The sequence below is a fragment of the Lissotriton vulgaris genome, chromosome 1_1 (assembly GCF_964263255.1).
Source record: "Lissotriton vulgaris chromosome 1_1, aLisVul1.2, whole genome shotgun sequence".
Taxonomy (NCBI): domain Eukaryota; kingdom Metazoa; phylum Chordata; class Amphibia; order Caudata; family Salamandridae; genus Lissotriton; species Lissotriton vulgaris.
This window is the reverse complement of record NC_141685.1, coordinates 1,995,227,592-1,995,246,191: the sequence shown is the minus strand read 5'-3', so window position 1 is coordinate 1,995,246,191 and position 18,600 is coordinate 1,995,227,592. Positions and strand designations below refer to the sequence as shown.

At 45.0% G+C, this 18,600-nt stretch overlaps 1 protein-coding gene across 1 annotated transcript in view; it reads left to right on the top strand.

Annotated features, from left to right (window-relative positions):
• The window catches only part of CAMK1D (calcium/calmodulin dependent protein kinase ID), a 1,555,766-nt gene that overhangs the window by 634,780 nt on the left and 902,386 nt on the right, over positions 1-18,600 (top strand). The gene's annotated exons all lie outside the window — the stretch shown is intronic.

Sequence of the window (18,600 nt, the reverse complement as noted above, 5' to 3'; positions counted from 1 at the left end):
CGCAAGAAATCTAGGAAAAAAATTCAACCCAACACTTTCCTTCCATAAGCAAGCCCTTGCCATTGCAGGCATGTGTTTCCAAACTATAAAAACCCTCAGAAAATGTTTTGACCTACTCCCACTGCATGCCAGGAAGACTGTTGCGGTGGCCCTGATCTTGTCCCGCTTGGACTACTGCAACAGTCTCTATGCAGGAACAAAAAAAGCGGTTGTGAACCGACTATAGGTAGTCCAGAACGCTGCTGCAAGGCTGGTACTCGGGCTCCCTAGGCGCGTCTCCTCAGCTGAGGCACTGAATACACTTCACTGGATACCAGTCCATAAAAGGATCATATTCAAAATCCTGACCATTACCTATAAAGCTGTGAGTGAATCTGGTCTAGAATATCTGAGATCTACAATCAAGCGCTATAACACTAAACAAACTCTGCGGTCCACATCAGAAAACATGCTAACTGTCCCAAAATTCAAATTGAAAACTCGGGGTGGAAAATCCATGGCGGTACTGGGCACAAAAGCCTGGAACACCCTTCCTACTCAGCTGAGGTATACCCACACGGAACTCACCTTCAGGAAACTCCTCAAAACATGGATTTTCGCCACCCCAGACCACCTAGCGCTGTCACTAATCTAATCATCCCTTTCTAAGTCTCCCTCTCTCGCGTGCTATTTAGCACTTTACACCTCCATACGCCTGTTTTTTCTCCAGTCCTCAAAGTGCCAAGATGCTCCTTGGAGTGAACGTTGCGCTATACAAAACCGCTCTTCATTCATTCATTCATTCATTTAGCCCTAAATCTAGTGGATGAGGTATATAATCTGAAATGTGTTTTTCACTTTTAAATGCATATCAGCGTACAGCTTGAAACCATAGTAAAGCCCTCAACTTACTATGCTTGCAGGAATTCTTCCTTCTCTTCACCACAGATGGAGGTTACCATTGTCAAGGATTTTGAAATGCCGCTATCCCCTAGTAGTTATAATATGTTGCACATATCAGATTATGAAGCTCATTACCACATTACAGCATGTTTAATGCAGAAGCAGAAGGCTGGGCCTGGTTTGAAATTCAGAGAACAAGTAAAGCTTTCTAAAAGATGTAAGCAATGTGTCTCCTAATATTGCCAAACCCAATTCTTACTGGATAGAATGAAGGCCCATTTAATATAGGCCCACTAGGTCAGCACTGGCTTAGAGCTCTTCCTCTCTGGCAGAGGTGCACTTATCGTGTTTTGAAATCTTCACCAGGCATGTTGCTGCCTTTATTGTTGTCATTGTGGCAGCTCCAGTGAAAGCAGCCAAGCTTTCCCACGCAGGCTCCATGTCTGTTGTGTAAGTTTGGCAAATATTTGTGTAGTGTTTTGTTGAAAAACAAACAATTAATGACTTTCCTTGATGTAAAGGGGGTAATTAAACAACACTTTGCACTGGTGCAAACTCACAAAAAGTATGCACACCTGTGTAAAGTGTTGATTTGGGATTTATTTTCCAAGTTTGCTATGTGCTGCTTTCCTCTATCACGCATGAAGGGTGTGCCCCATGTATGGTGCATGAGCGTCCACATGCTACCACTCAGGTTTTTTTAAAAAGCTTTATTTTCTCCATATGTTTTACAGTTCGCAAGTTTTCTGCACTACAGAGCACACATGCAGATAGGAAACGTTTTAAAGTTAGTTTAAGCATACTGGTTTGTAGTGGTATGGTGCAAAGTCTATACTATACTCATACTCACAGCTTTTCAAAGGTGTGTGCATGGTGCTAAGCAGCCAGAAAGAGTGCCAGCACTTGCAAAGAGAGCAGAAATGCTATGTCTTTGTAGCTAGGGCAATGTCCTGCTCTCTCCATTTCATGCAATGCACTGCTGCACTTTTTTTTTTAAAAGAGTTTCATATAGTGCGAACTAGACCCGAGACATCGGGTATCAGAGCGCTTTACATGATCACTAATTTTGTTACAGATGAACACATTCATTTGTTAGGCATGGGGAGATTAAGTGATTTGCCCAGAATCACAGGATGTTGACCGTCGTTGCCGCAACTCGAACCCAGTTCCTCAGGTCCTAGGTCGACTGCTCTAGCTGCAAGGCCACATCCTCTCCCTCACTTTTTGAGTGGACAAATAAAACATTTATCCCAGTGAGTTTTCTCCCTGTCTGTGGGGGCTATTGAGTGGTTTCCATGTTCAGGACCGTCATGCCTCACATGGGGGATCCAAGCCGAGAAATTTTTTGTGATGTTCACCACCTCCCACTATGGTCTGGCGGAGCTGTGGTAGTGGGCCATTAGGCCAGGTGTTTCCAAAAGTGAAGCCAGCCCTCTGAAACTCAGCGCTTCTGTACAACTTTAGTTTGTGAGAGGAAGCCAGGGATTATGGTGGTCAGAAGCAACATGATTTTATGGTGGTGCCCCTTCTATTCCAAACTTAAAATGACCCCTAAGTCTAGGGAAAGGCCCTAACTATCTGTTAGATTGATGTAACCTTCTAATGCTATGCAATAATCTCCATCCATTTCATGTACACAGATTAGGTCAAGGTAAAGGCCAATTTTTAATTACTTTCCTTTATCAAAAATGACCAAAATAGACCACATATCAGAGGGTAATTATTTCGCAGCCTGACTGCTTTCATTCAGATGTGCAACAACCCATATAGGTGTAAAGAAGTTTGTCTTTTTAGATATTAGATTTTTCCAAAGCTAATACATATGTTTAGCTATTGGAAAGGGATGCCCACACGGAAATTCCAAATAGACAATAAACATCCTCTCGAATTACATTAATGTACACCAATTTTAGGAGGTTGTGCTAGATCCCGAGGAGAACCTATTTGAGCCATTTTCTCCATCACAGAGATAGTACGATAGAGTAGGTTTTAACAAGGCACACGGGATTCATCTTTGGATTTAGCATTACCTTCAGAAATCGGTGGACTTTCCCTTATTGCTGAACTATAAATTAGGTGCAACATGTTCTGAGGTCAGACTTTAGGGACTGCTCTACAGATTAAAGTGTTCTCCAGTCATTACATTTAGAATATGGATCCCAACTCCATGATGTTTGCAAGAGAGCGAGACATACCCAGCTCCCTCAGAGCCACCACTTTTTAAGGTTACCCTCATCTTTCATCAAAGCACTCAGTATAGAAGCTCCTGTTATGTTTTTTACAAGGGTTGTGAACATGACCCAGAGAATCCTTCTTGGTCCTTAGACAAGAGCCGACATGGATCAACCTATCAAATTGAATCAAAGGAACGTACACGTGTTGACCCATGCATCTCTCTCAATGTACCTGGAGATAATGCCTATTGGACATGTAACAACCTGCCAGAGGCTCTCAGGCATTTTTTGCGCAGGGGCACATACACAAAAATCCACACTAAAATTCTAAAGACTTCATTTTAAGCCAATTTTAGAGCAGAATGAATATAAGAGTATATTTAAAGACATCAATAGCATTATAGCAAGGCACAGCAGAGAATGTAAATATTTTGAAATGCAGATCATTTTTTAGGATCCCTGCATGCCTAATCTTTGCCATAATGATGGTTTAGCATTTCAATTAAGTCAACACGCATATGTGTACCTGTACTTCATTTCTTTTTTTTGTTTAAATATCTTTCTAGGTCTTTTACATTTTTAACATGGCTGACATCACGGATCTATACAAAGGTTTTAGATGTGGGTATTAGAAATGCAAATCCCATGTGCAGAATAGCTTTAACCATCACAGCATCATATAAACAACACTTTTATGCTACTCCCTAGTACTGACATTTATATCATACTTGAACATATGCACGAGTACCTCTGTATGCTATTGCCTAAAGCTGTACCTGTACTTCATTTATATTCCCAATCTGAGGGCCTGTGTACAAGACAAGGCCTTGCTTTGTCTTTGCAGAAAAAAAGTTACAAGACAAACAGTAGCTGTATGCTAAAAATTCAAAAACAAAAAACAAAGCAACAGGACATCTTCGCCCATGCACCAAGTATTTGAAACAACATCCCCATAGTTAGCAGTACTGCCCCAACATTGCTCTAACCTAAGAAAGAGACACAAAAACCTTTTTAAAAAAAGCTACATTTTGATGTAGTTCACTTCAGTTCCCAGAACCCAGAAACCTTTCCAGTTGCTTATTGACTCTATCTTTGCCTTTGTCATTGTAAGTACTCCCCTGACTTTTGGCTAGGGCATTTTATACAAATAATACATACATATATACATACAAATGTCTTCACCACCGGGGTGTCAGTAAACCATAGGCTCTTCCATGTTTGGGTACAGAAATGGCTGAATAAGCTTACAATTTGAGAGGCACGTCATTCAGGTTGATAGCCATCTGCGGGTGGTTTCCTTGTCAGAGAGTTGTGCAGTGACAGGTGCCTCATTGAAAGCTGTTACTTCTATGGTATTCAAGCAATGCAGAAGGGACCCAAGTCTGGTAAGGAAACCCCAAGTAGTACGTTTGGTCTTCCTTCTGGGTTCCATTAACAACTTCCAGAGCATTGATAGAAACTTCCTACATGCTTCCCCCTCCTTGAAGTGACTTTCTGGGCTACCTAGCCTACCTCTGAGAGGGAAGGCAAACTCCATCCAATAAATATGCTGGGAAGCTCACAGAGTATCCTATCCTTTCCCTAGTTTTTTGGTGTGCTATCACCCACTATACCTAACCATTAGAATCCTATCTCCTGTCTTCTCTTAACATTACCTACCTCTGCTAAGAAACAAGTCCCACTGGAGGCCAGTCACTGTTTCAATTTAGGTTTGCGCTACCGTGATGTGTTATTTATAGTGTCTCTCCTCTCCCTGGGGACAACTGCAGCTCATTGGCATTGTAACACACCACTCCACATATCTTAAGTTATGGGGGCTATTCAGTTGATCCCGAAAATTATAGGGGCGTAGGGGTGGACAGGACACACATGCACACATACACACTAAGTCACACCAATGCATTCACACAGGCGCACATACATACACACACACATCCATTTGCAACACTCATGACCAAATATACAAACGTACACACACACATGCACTAAACATTACTTTTAAAAAATCATAGTTATCTGCAGCTCTACCTTGGAGGTCCCATGAGGGTTGGGACTGCTGCCTTCCCTCATTGGTTGACCTTAGGTCAGCCAATGAGGGAAGACAGCAGTCTTAAGCCTTGGAGGTCCTAGGAGGGTTGGGACAGCTGCCTTCCCTCATTGGCTGACCTTAGATCAACCAAATGAGGGAAGGCAGCACTTCCAACCTTGTCACAGAGTGGGATAGGGTCAGTGAGACTGCAGTCCCCACCTCACTCTGTGACGAGGTGCCACTCATTGACACTCGGCTCTAAGAATTCAACAAGAGGAGGTACCCCTGGTGTATATAACAGGGAAGGGGGTATTCGTATCAGCAAAACAAGAATCCCTGTTTAAACAATGGTAGGCTAAAGTGGCCGGACAAAATAGTGCTAGACGGGGTAGGAGATGTATGAATAATTATCCCTATGATAATTCACTCATAGTAACCTATTAAAGCAGGCCGAGACTAAACATTCACACAACAGTATTCGAAAGTATACTCCACAGATCAATTTTTGTTGGTTGCTAAAAGGTTAAAACAATTTATTACCTCCCAGCATGGGTTACAATCTAAAACATGATAAAAAACATTGAGATTAAAAACCACCGAAGGTGGTAAGGCAATGACTATATAGTAGAACAAAACAGTCGACGCGGCGTTTCGGTGTTTTCTAATTCTTCACACCTTCTTCAGGACTTTTGTAAAATATTGACTCAATATCTATAAAATTAAAAAATACATTTTACTATGTGATTTCATGTATATGAAAAAAAAACAACAACCTTACGTTACTACTGCCTTGCTCAAAAGGTACACAACTGATATTATTAAATGCATTTCTTATCTACAACCCCTAAACAAAACATTTCTTAATCAAAGAAACACAGAGTTTATTTATAGCTTGTTGATAGAACCTCATAGGCTTATTTTATATACAATCCATGAGTTTAAGGAGCTTTCTTCATGTATGATTCTGCATGCGGACATTATTAAGAGTTAGCTGGTTTAATACGAACAAGGCTTAAAATTTCCTTTCCTTTAAACTTGAATTGCTTGCAATAGTCTTTCATGGGCTGTTTGAAAATAAACATAGAGTACTATTTAGTGGTTTTGCCCTATTTTAACATTACCAAAAAACCGGTATTGTACATTTATATCCGGGGTTTTACCTTCGTATTCGATTGAATAAAGCCTACGTGTACACGGAGGAGCCACCGTCAATATAAGGGATGGGTCATCTTTTTCTTAGGATCTAGAAAGGTCATATTAATTGCAACACTTGTTGATTATGTATGCTAGAGGTCTACATTTGCATTCTAGTTTGTACCATGACCAAAGTTACTAACCTGTTTCTGTTTTTTTCCAGAGGATCTTTGAAAATATAGACCAAAGTACGATAATCTCGTTGTGTCAGTCTTCACCTTCTTGCTTTGATGAAGTGGTCTAATATCAAATAAAAGGGAGTTATGTTTAGGATCCTGCCCCCACTATGTACTTGGGTTATGAATGGTTTTACTAAATCTACGAAACGGTGTCTCACTACTAATGTTTATCCCGCTCTATGTGGTTAATCTAAGGGCTCCATGTCTGTTTATAATTGCCATGAATAGTATACTTATGTTAACATGACTCTGGGCTGATACGCCATGTAGTCTTTGTTTTGCCTTCATGAAAAAGATATTTAAATGAAGAAAAACGGCAATATTTAGATCTCAGAGATTTTTATTTTTTTTAATTTTTTTGCGTAAGACCTTTATTAACATAAAGCCAATTACACAGCCTGAGCCTACAACCCTGGGGCCGGCTCGCCACGTGATGTTGATAATCCAAGAAACAATAAATGATTAATGCAAGGCAGAGTAAAAACTTTCTGGCTGAGCTGCCGTTCATAACCTCCGTAGGGCTCTGAGCCGACAATCTAAATGAGTCTTACATATTGTCTTTTTTGTCTGAAAACTTAAAAGTCAACATTCCCCAACTTAAGACCTTACATTGCCCTTATGCACAATCTATACAGTGTGTGAATCAGTGGACCGGCATTTCCATAGTGCAACCCCCAACTGACCCCCATTCACACCCCACTTATCCCTCCCGATGGTAGAATCAAGGTCGAGCTATTCCTCCTCATCCTCCTCCAATGTGTTTAGGTAGTCTGATAAGAGGCCCCATACGTCCTTCGGTTTAGATTTCGCTGGCAAGTCCTCTTCATACGTTTGCAATTTGTCTCGGCAGATGGACATGTCATGCAGCCATGTTTTCGTGGTCGGTACCCTACGGCTGTGCCAACACTGTGCTACTTGTCTTTTTGCTAACAGCAGGGCTATTGCACAGAATTTGCGTTTCAACGCTCTGAATTGGGGTATAATTCCTAGCAGACATGCCTGTGGTGTACACTGCACTACTTCCTCCAACATGACCGTGAGTGTGGCCGTAATCTCTTCCCAATAACCCGCTACTTTCTCGCAAGTCCAGGCCAGATGCACAAAGTCTGCACCCTCTCTGCCACAGCGCTTGCATTTGTCATCCTCTTGTAACCCAAATTTACGCAATTTTGACGGTGTGTAGTAGGCCTGGTGGATGAACTTGAAATGAATGATTCTCAGGTTCCCGTTTGGTGTCAATATCTGTGTGAGCGCGCATGAGCTGTGCCACTCCTCTTCTGTCAGTGGAGTTTCTAGCAGTGCATCCCACCGCCCCTTCGCTTTAAGAGTGTGGCCCGCAATTTCTGATTGTGCAGCAGAGTACAGTCTGGACACTAAGTGTGATAGATCCCTCGTAGTGATCAGCATTTGCAGAGGTGTTAGGCTTTCCGGTTCCGCAGGGAAGGATGGGTAATGTTCCCTCAGTGCCCTCGTTAACCTATAGTATGTGAATCGGAACATAGGAGTCTGATTTTGAATATAACCCAATTGGTCAATGCCCACAAATGTGCCTCCCTGGAAGACGTCACTCATCCTATCGATACCCGCTTTAGTCAGTAAGGACATCCCTACTTTTTCGTTAGTGACTGACAGAGCCTGATGATACTGCAATGGCATGTTCGGTGCGTATAGCGGAGTTTTGTGTGCCAGTTGCCCTAGTTTGTTCCACGCTTTGATCGTGGTGTCAACTGTGTTAATGTCCTTTGCGTGTAGTGGTGGTCTGGTGTGCGACAGTATCGCTGACAGGGGAACAGGATGGGCATCTCCCTCTTCAATGGCCGCGTGAGTGAGATAAGGGACCTCATGGTACCAGTATGCTGCATATTGTGCCTGTGCACAAAGGTAGTATAGTAGGAAATCAGGGACTCCGAATCCGCCCTTTGCAATCGGGAGTGTTAGTGTCTGCAGATCAATACGAGCTTGTTTACCCGCCCAAATCAGGGTTAGCACCAGGGACTTTATGCGGCGGAAGACTTCTTGAGTTGGCGTGATGGGTATGTTATTAAATAGATATAATAACTTGGGCAAAATGTTCATTTTGACGATCGCTATTCGATCGGCTAGTGACAGAGGTAAGTGTATCCAGCGGCGAATCTTGTCGTCCAGTCTGGAGAGTACCACCCCGTAGTTTGCTCGCATGACTTCGTCCGGATCTCTGTGGAACATGACCCCTAGGTAGCGAATCGGGTCCTGCTGCCATTCCAGCGGATAGTCAACCACAAATGAATTCGTGGTGTCGGTGAGAGGTATGAGTGAGGATTTGGACCAATTAATTGCTAACCCTGAGTGCCCCCCAAATCGGATGTATTCTCTAAGGAGCGGATTTAGATGCACCTCTGGGTCACGAACGTATAGCAGCATATCATCTGCATAGAGTGATATGTGCAGTGGCCTAGCCACGAACTGCAACGCCGAGTCTTTGTAGTTTTGTCGCACTATGCAAGCTAGGGGCTCCAACGCTAGTGCGAAGAGTAGGGGTGACAGGGGGCAGCCCTGCCGAGTACCCCGCCCAATATCAAACGGAGCTGAAACATAGCCATTGATCCGGACCCTTGCGCATGGTTTAGTATATAGCAAGGAGATCCATTGAACGAACCTTTTAGGGAAACCCATCCTGTTGAGGATCGTTATCATGTAACGCCATTCTATAGAATCGAAAGCTTTTGCGGCGTCTAGCATGACGGCCACCGCCTTAACCGAGGGCTCCAGGTAGTGCGCCATTGCAAACAGGGATCTGGTGTTGTGCGCTGTGGATCTGGTGGGAACAAACCCCGCTTGGTCCGGTAGGACCAGTCGAGTCATCAAGGGGGACAACCTTACGGCTAATAATTTGGCGAGTATCTTCGAATCTACGTTTATCAGGGACAAGGGTCTGTAGGAGTCGCAGTGTTCCGGATCCTTGGACGGCTTTAGGAGTGCAATGACCATTGCTTCTCGCAATGTAGGGGGTAGCAGCGCATTCTCAAAGGAGGTCCCATACATATCTACCAGGTAGGGGGCGATGATATCTACAAACTTCTTATAGAATTCGGATGTGTACCCGTCAGGGCCCGGTGCCTTACCATTCGGAAGTGAAGCGATCACCTCAGTGACCTCCTCCACCGTTATTGGCTGAGCTAAATATTCCCTTTGGGCGTCCGACAACCAGCCTATTGCCACGTCGTGCAAGTAATCATATGTTTCGTCCGCTGACGCTGTAGGCTGCGATTGATATAATGTGCTATAGGTGTCCACAAAGCTTTTCAAAATGTCAGTCGAATGCGTTTGTAACACCCCCTCCCCTGATTTGACTCGGAGTATTGCTGAATGCCCCCGCCCTTCACATATTTTCCGCGCCAGTACACTCCCCGGTCTGCCCCCCTCTCCAAAGGCCCTGGCCACATGTTTGCGATCCAAATATTTAATTTCTGAAGTTAAGCAGTCCGCATGTTCGGTGTGCAACTCGCGCAGTTTGGGTAACAGAGATACGTCCTGTGACGCTTCATATTGCAGTTCCAGGTCCCTCATTTGTCTTTCACATCGGCGAATCCTATCCCTTATGTCCTTGAGGATTCCTATGGTAGTACCAATGCATACACCTCTGATCGTGGCCTTGAAGGCTTCCCAGAGGAGACATGGGTCTTCAGTAGTTAGGGAGTTATCAGCAAAGTAGTCTTTGATCGCTTTCGTCAGGGTGTCTACATATATCGGGTCTGTGAGGGCTTGGGAATTAAATCGCCATTGGAAAGGGGGGGGTTCGTAATGTGGGATGTCTATCTGCAACACGACTGGGTTGTGGTCCGATAGTGTGCGCGGTAGTACTTGTATATTACGAACCCACAGTGCCACATCTTTGGAGCCCAACCAATAGTCCAGTCTGGACCAACTGTTGTGAGACGCGGTGATGTGTGTGGGGCCTGGTGCGTCAGTGTGTCTTAGTCTCCATAGATCTGCTAAAGCTAGATCCCCCATCATGTGACCCACCATTAGTCTCGCCTGTTTATGTTGTTCTACGGACTGTGAGGAGCGATCCAGTCCATCCTGCAATGTCACATTCCAATCCCCCCCACATAACATGTGTGTGTTAGTATGTTTCTGCATGAGCCCCCATACTTCCCGATAAAATTCTGGTGCGTCCGTGTTTGGGCCATATACATTAAGGAGTGTCATATGTTGGCCTCTAAGTGTACCTGTCACCAGCACATATCTACCAGCAGGGTCCAGCGTCACCTGCTTCTCCTCAAAGTTGATTCCTTTCTTAATCAGTATAAGCACCCCCCGGGAGTAAGAAGAATATGAAGCCCTGTAGGAGGCCCCCGCCCACCTTGAACCCAATGCGGCGTGTGTGTGAGGTGCAAGGTGGGATTCCTGTAGGAATGCTATATCAACGTTCCATCTGGTAAGGCTAGCAAAAACCTGCCTAATTTTCTGAGGACGGGCGAATCCCCGTATATTCCAAGTAACCACGTTTAGGCCAATTCTGCTGCCACTCCTAGAACCAGTTATACATCAAGATCGTGAAAAGACTGCTCGGTGCACCCTCAGGTGCCATGCCCGAATCCCGCCCGCCCACAGCCCACTGCACATAAGTTACAATGACAGACTCTCTCCATTGAGCATTCCATACAGTGTACATTAGCAACGTCTTCGGTCTTAGCAAACAGTCAAACATCCCCCCCACCCAATTCCCACCCACTCCAGCATCCCCAACCTGCCGAAGCCATACCCCTTCAGAGCACAACTCTCCCAAACACATAACTAATAACTCAGTGCTCATTTAAGAACTTGTGCTGGGTTTTACCCTCATGGAGGACCGCCAGGAGCACAACCCTCACCCGGTGAATGGGTGCGGGCGATTCTAGAAAACATGCACAACTTCGTGAGATATGTGTCCATTGATCCGCCATCCCCACCAACCCATTACCACTCCTACAATGGGTGAAAGCAGCGGCGCCATCACCAAGGAATTGTATCTCCGTCCCACACCTATCAAATGTACTTGACAAGAAATAGACCTAGGTCATCCAGTTGTCAGTTTGTCCTGCATATTGCCACCACCCGGTCCCAAGTAGTTAAGTAAACAGAGGTAGGCAGCGTCGAACACAACACGGTCAGTCTGTACCTCGCAGCATGGTACGCATCGTAATGTTCAGTGGCCAGTCGTCTCTATCCCTACCGCACTGAACAGCATAGGGCCTGTGAGGGCATGTATTTGAAAAGGATCTGACCCACCGTTCACAGCATCAATAGCAGCGACAGTTTAGCGCAGCTGCGGGATTAGTCTTCCCGTGGGGAGAGCGTCTCAGCCAGCGCCAGTCACGGATACCCGCTGTACCCCAGGTCATGAGTGTGATGCAGCCCCTGCTACCGCTCCCGGCAGCTGCACGTGCCCCCACCTTTACAACACCCAGTATCGCACTAGTGCGCGTTTATCTCACCTCTATAAGTCTCGAGTCAGTTAGTTCTGCTCCGTGCGGTTGTGGATGGCCAAGTGGCAGTTCACCGTAGTCTTCAACTCAATAGTATTTCTCTCTGTTCAACGGTAGATATCTCCCCATGATCTCATTCCGAGTCTCCGTTCTGAGCGTTCTGGGACTCCGACCTCGCCTCACGCTGTATTCTCTTGACCAGTTCAAGTGCCGCTTTAGGCGTCGCCAACACTATCGTCTGTTCCTTCCACACCACTCGAAGTCGGGCAGGATATAACATAGAGTAGGCGATGTTCAATTCTCGCAGCTTGGCCTTCACCGTGGCGTATTCCTTCCTCGCCTGCTGTACTGCTACCGTGTGGTCAGGATAAAACTCCAGTGTGTTACCCTGATGAGTGATTTTTCCCTTCTCTCTGGCGAGCCTGAGGATCACGTCCCTGTCACGGTAGTTGAGAATTCGCGCCACAATCGGCCTGGGTGTAGCGCCGGGTGGCGGTTTGGGGCCTAACGATCTATGGGCTCTTTCCACGATGAAGATCTGAGACAAGGCCTCCACACCAAATATGTCCTTGCACAGACCCTCGATGTAATGCTCCATGCGCCCTGTGTTGGTCGATTCTGGCAGGCCCGCTATTCGCACGTTATTGCGCCTCGAGCGCGCTTCCAAATCCTCCTCCTTCGCTTTTATTACCTCCAGAACACGTTCCATTCCAGCGCATTTAGAGGTGGACGCACGTGCTTCATCTTCAACGGCTGAGATCCTTGTTTCCGCTTCAACCAAGCGCTCGCCATGTTTTTCTTGCCGAGCAGCCATGCCATCCATCCTGCACGTCAGATTGTCCAGTTTGCCGTTTATGTCTTGCAGGTTCGACTGAATTGCCATCAGAATCTTTTCTATGTTACTAGTTTGTGGTGATTCTGAAGAACCACGGCCTCTGCCACATCTTCCGCAGTCTTTGTCGTTTTCCTGTTGTCAAATGAGAGTTTCGGTTGCTGCTTATCTGGCTTCCCCATCGTGGCGGCCGGTGTATGCACTGTCCGCAGTGTGGTTCCGGACGCCCTCGTTATTCTGTGTGTCGTCGCCGTGTTTCCTCAGCAGTGGCAGCCAGCCGCTTCCCGCGTCAAAGCTCCGAGTTTATTATGCCCAACGTCCGTAGGTACCCACCCGAGTGCGTGCGTTATGTGTGGGACGGAGACCGTGTATGCCAATAGTGACCAGTGGCAAGGAGGTGTAGGATCGTTCCCCTCTCGTAACCTGCCGGTTAGATGAAGCTCTACTACTCTGTGGGGTTCCCCGCTTTCGAGCTGCAGTCCATGCGCACACTCCTCAGTTTGTTTGCTCACTCGGCGCTACTTCGCCATGGACAGGCCGCCTCCGGACACATATGCCCCTCGCTGGTGTTTTCAGCGCTCACACTCACCGTTCCGGTGGTCAGCCAGCCTCATCAGCCAAATCTCGGTTGCTGGCGCTGGACCTAAGCGCCCCCCGCCTCCTTAATTGGCGCCGCCATTGTTTTCAGGCACTCGGCCGGGGGCGCCCACGGACGCCGCCGATCGCGCTCAGATGATGAAGTCGGCGCTATTCTGCCACCAGTGCCCGGCAGCAGCAACTCACCCCCGGACCTTGTGTGTTGAGGTATCTTTGCAAGCCAGCGCTGAGTTCGCCGTGATCGTGGGATGTTCGTCAGTCGCCGCCGGCCATCTTGTCAGGCAACCCGATGTCGGCCAGGGGCGCCCACGGCCGCCGCCGATCGCGCTCAGATGATGAAGTCGGCGCTATTCTGCCCCCAGTGCCCGGCAGCAGCCACTCACCCCCGGACCTTGTGTGTTGAGGTATCTGGGCAAGCCATCGCTGAGTTCGCCGTGGTCGTGGGATTTTCGTCAGTTGCCGCCGGCCATCTTGTCAGGCAACCCGATGTGCGCTGCGGTCACTTCAGCATTTCTCCGCGTAGTGGGGCCGGAGACCTTAACATCCCGGCGTCGCTCTTGCCCCTCGTCTTCCCCCACCTGAATCTGGTCGTGAAGTTAGGGTTGGTGAGGTTTTAGGGCCAATGGGTCACATCGTGTGTGATCGCCCGGCGGAGCTGCGGTTCAGGCAGCCATTCCGCTGTGCGCCCCCTAGCGCCTCCCTAGATCTCAGAGATTTTAATGTTACAGCTTTACAAAGCAACCCTTATTTACTATTTTGGGTAGAATCCTTCAACTACACATTACCCGGTTGTCCATCTATCTGGGGAATAGTCTAATACTACAACCTAGATCTCTTCGGGTTTTAAAAAGGGGAAAACGATGTCCTCATCTCGGCGAGTATATTGCCTACCTTGGATTCAGAATTCGGCCTCCCTGCTCCTCCGTGCATCAGAACTTCATGGCGATTCGAAGTAGAATGGGCCTCTCTAAGGCTCCTCTTTTAATGCTGCCGCCGCCTATGTCGACCCGGAAGTCGTGCGAGCGAAGGGAATGTTTGAATTATATTTCGGGTTGCAAAAAAAGGGATAGTGTGATCTAAACCTTTTTTGAATATACTCTGCCTCCAAAATAGTTTATATGATAGCATCTTTTGTAACAGAGAGACCCGGTTTTCGTTAATGTTACGGATCTCTGACCCGGAAGTGCATCTCTATACTTTGCAATCCGGCAAAAAAGTCACTTAATTTTCATATAAAGGGGCTCAAATACCAAAGTGGCAATAGCGACTTTATAAAGACCCCTATGTCTACAATAATAGATATCGAATCCGCATAGAGGTGTTTATTCTGTTTAAAACATCCTGGATTTGTGTCGGCCATTTTGTGTTGGGACATGTTAGGTAAAACGCGACGGCCATTTTGAATAGGGACATGCCTAAATGAATAATGTCGGCCATTTTATCTAGAACCAGGTTCGGAGACTCTCCCAATTATCTATTACGAGTTTCTTCCATATGTTCCTGATGTCAACATATTATAGAGTATATCATGATACATTGCGTGGTAAACTACAATAACATTCTATTACGTTTTTAACAATTATACGTGTATACAGTATATTTACTGAATGAAACATCTTCGTTATCCTGGATCAGCAAATTTCATCAAAAATCGACACAATCCAATATTGTATTTGTTATCTAAACCCTTATAATTGAACAGATCTAGCATAACAATCGATATGTAACTGGAGTTTAACAATCGCTCGCTACTCCTTTAATGATACTGTTTATATGCAAATCCTTGTATGTTCTATGAGTAGGACGGCATGTATATCTGCATATTTGAAGTATGCCTGCGGCATGCTTTAAGAATCTCATAGAACATACAAGGATTTGCATATAAACAGTATCATTAAAGGAGTAGCGAGCGATTGTTAAACTCCAGTTACATATCGATTGTTATGCTAGATCTGTTCAATTATAAGGGTTTAGATAACAAATACAATATTGGATTGTGTCGATTTTTTATGAAATTTGCTGATCCAGGATAACGAAGATGTTTCATTCAGTAAATATACTGTATACACGTATAATTGTTAAAAACGTAATAGAATGTTATTGTAGTTTACCACGCAATGTATCATGATATACTCTATAATATGTTGACATCAGGAACATATGGAAGAAACTCGTAATAGATAATTGGGAGAGTCTCCGAACCTGGTTCTAGATAAAATGGCCGACATTATTCATTTAGGCATGTCCCTATTCAAAATGGCCGTCGCGTTTTACCTAACATGTCCCAACACAAAATGGCCGACACAAATCCAGGATGTTTTAAACAGAATAAACACCTCTATGCGGATTCAATATCTATTATTGTAGACATAGGGGTCTTTATAAAGTCGCTATTGCCACTTTGGTATTTGAGCCCCTTTATATGAAAATTAAGTGACTTTTTTGCCGGATTGCAAAGTATAGAGATGCACTTCCGGGTCAGAGATCCGTAACATTAACGAAAACCGGGTCTCTCTGTTACAAAAGATGCTATCATATAAACTATTTCGGAGGCAGAGTATATTCTAAAAAGGTTTAGATCACACCATCCCTTTTTTTGCAACCCGAAATATAATTCAAACATTCCCTTCGCTCGCACGACTTCCGGGTCGACATAGGCGGCGGCAGCATAAAAAGAGGAGCCTTAGAGAGGCCCATTCTACTTCGAATCGCCATGAAGTTCTGATGCACGGAGGAGCAGGGAGTCCGAATTCTGAATCCAAGGTAGGCAATATACTCGCCGAGATGAGGACATTGTTTTCCCCTTTTTAAAACCCGAAGAGATCTAGATTGTAGTATTAGACTATTCCCCAGATAGATGGACAACCGGGTAATGTGTAGTTGAAGGATTCTACCCAAAATAGTAAATAAGGGTTGCTTTGTAAAGCTGTAACATTAAAATCTCTGAGATCTAAATATTGCCGTTTTTCTTCATTTAAATATCTTTTTCATGAAGGCAAAACAAAGACTACATGGCGTATCAGCCCAGAGTCATGTTAACATAAGTATACTATTCATGGCAATTATAAACAGACATGGAGCCCTTAGATTAACCACATAGAGCGGGATAAACATTAGTAGTGAGACACCGTTTCGTAGATTTAGTAAAACCATTCATAACCCAAGTACATAGTGGGGGCAGGATCCTAAACATAACACCCTTTTATTTGATATTAGACCACTTCATCAAAGCAAGAAGGTGAAGACTGACACAACAAGATTATCGTACTTTGGTCTATATTTTCAAAGATCCTCTGGAAAAAAACAGAAACAGGTTAGTAGCGTTGGTCATGGTATAAACTAGAATGCAAATGTAGACCTCTAGCATACATAATCAACAAGTGTTGCAATTAATATGACCTTTCTAGATCCTAAGAAAAAGATGACCCATCCCTTATATTGACGGTGGCTCCTCCGTGTACACATAGGCTTTATTCAATCGAATACGAAGGTAAAACCCCGGATATAAATGTACAATACCGTTTTTTTGGTAATGTTAAAATAGGGCAAAACCACTAAATAGTACTCTATGTTTATTTTCAAACAGCCCATGAAAGACTATTGCAAGCAATTCAAGTTTAAAGGAAAGGACATTTTAAGCCTTGTTCGTATTAAACCAGGTAACTCTTAATAATGTCCGCATGCAGAATCATACATGAAGAAAGCTCCTTAAACTCATGGATTGTATATAAAATAAGCCTATGAGGTTCTATCAACAAGCTATAAATAAACTCTGTGTTTCTTTGATTAAGAAATGTTTTGTTTAGGGGTTGTAGATAAGAAATGCATTTAATAATATCAGTTGTGTACCTTTTGAGCAAGGCAGTAGTAACGTAAGGTTGTTGTTTTTTTTTCATATACATGAAATCACATAGTAAAATGTATTTTTTAATTTTATAGATATTGAGTCAATATTTTACAAAAGTCCTGAAGAAGGTGTGAAGAATTAGAAAACACCGAAACGCCGCGTCGACTGTTTTGTTCTACTATATAGTCATTGCCTTACCACCTTCGGTGGTTTTTAATCTCAATGTTTTTTATCATGTTTTAGATTGTAACCCATGCTGGGAGGTAATAAATTGTTTTAACCTTTTTGCAACCAACAAAAATTGATCTGTGGAGGATACTTTCGAATACTGTTGTGTGAATGTTTAGTCTCGGCCTGCTTTAATAGGTTACTATGAGTGAATTATCATAGGGATAATTATTCACAGCGCCAAGAAACCTAATGGTGTTAGCCGCGCTTTACAAATTTTTTTCAAATCAAATCAAAAATTCATACATCTCCTACCCCGTCTAGCACTATTTTGTCCGGCCACTTTAGCCTACCATTGTTTAAACAGGGATTCTTGTTTTGCTGACACTCGGCTCTAAGGGCATAAAACTGAAGTGCCCAGGTCTGAGACAATGATTGGCACTCCCCCTCATCACAGGATCTTGCCTGGGCTGAGGAGGTCACACCCACAGGAGCTGTGACATCCTCAGCCCAGCAAAGTTCAGCTCAGGCAGCCAGGAGCGTGTCCATTTAGCGCATGTCTAGTTCCTGGCTGCCTGACCCAAAAAACGAAGAGTGTCTGTCAGGCTGACCTTTGCTCAGCCTTATGCTCTTCTTAAGGGGCAAAAGGTGAGGGGCATGGCCTCTCTGCCCCATGGACGGGCCTCAGCTGGGGCTACCTAAAATAACCCTGGAGAGTTCCTCCTGTACTAGCAGGATCGATTACTCAGGCATTGTGACTTGGGACTGGTGCAAGGGAGCAAAGTCACCACCAGGCAGGAGCCCCAACCCCTACACTCTACATTCAAACAGGTGTTGTTCTACCTGGACTATGGTATGTGAGTTCAGAGGCACTGTAAAACCCCATGTCTGCTTTGATTGAAAGAAGTGGAATGTTTCTGTGGGTCCCTGCCAGGCTCTGATTGTTGTTAGCCCCTGTGGTGAGTGACACTGGGCTTAGCCTGAGGCTGGATGCTGTTTCGGGGCCTGGCACTCGCACCCCTACTCCCTGTTTTCTAGCCGAGGTAAGTGGTAGGCCACAGGCACCGGCAGACACTGGTCATTCAGGTGTGGATCCCCGGAAAGAGGTACCGGAGACCAGAAAAGCATGGGACTTGCCCTCTTGCAGTCATGGGTATGCCAGCCTGTTGACTCCCCAGGCTTGCTGAATGGAATCCAGGTGAGTGTGGGCCAGAGCAGAGGGCAATATCTAGGGCTCCCTCTAAATATGGA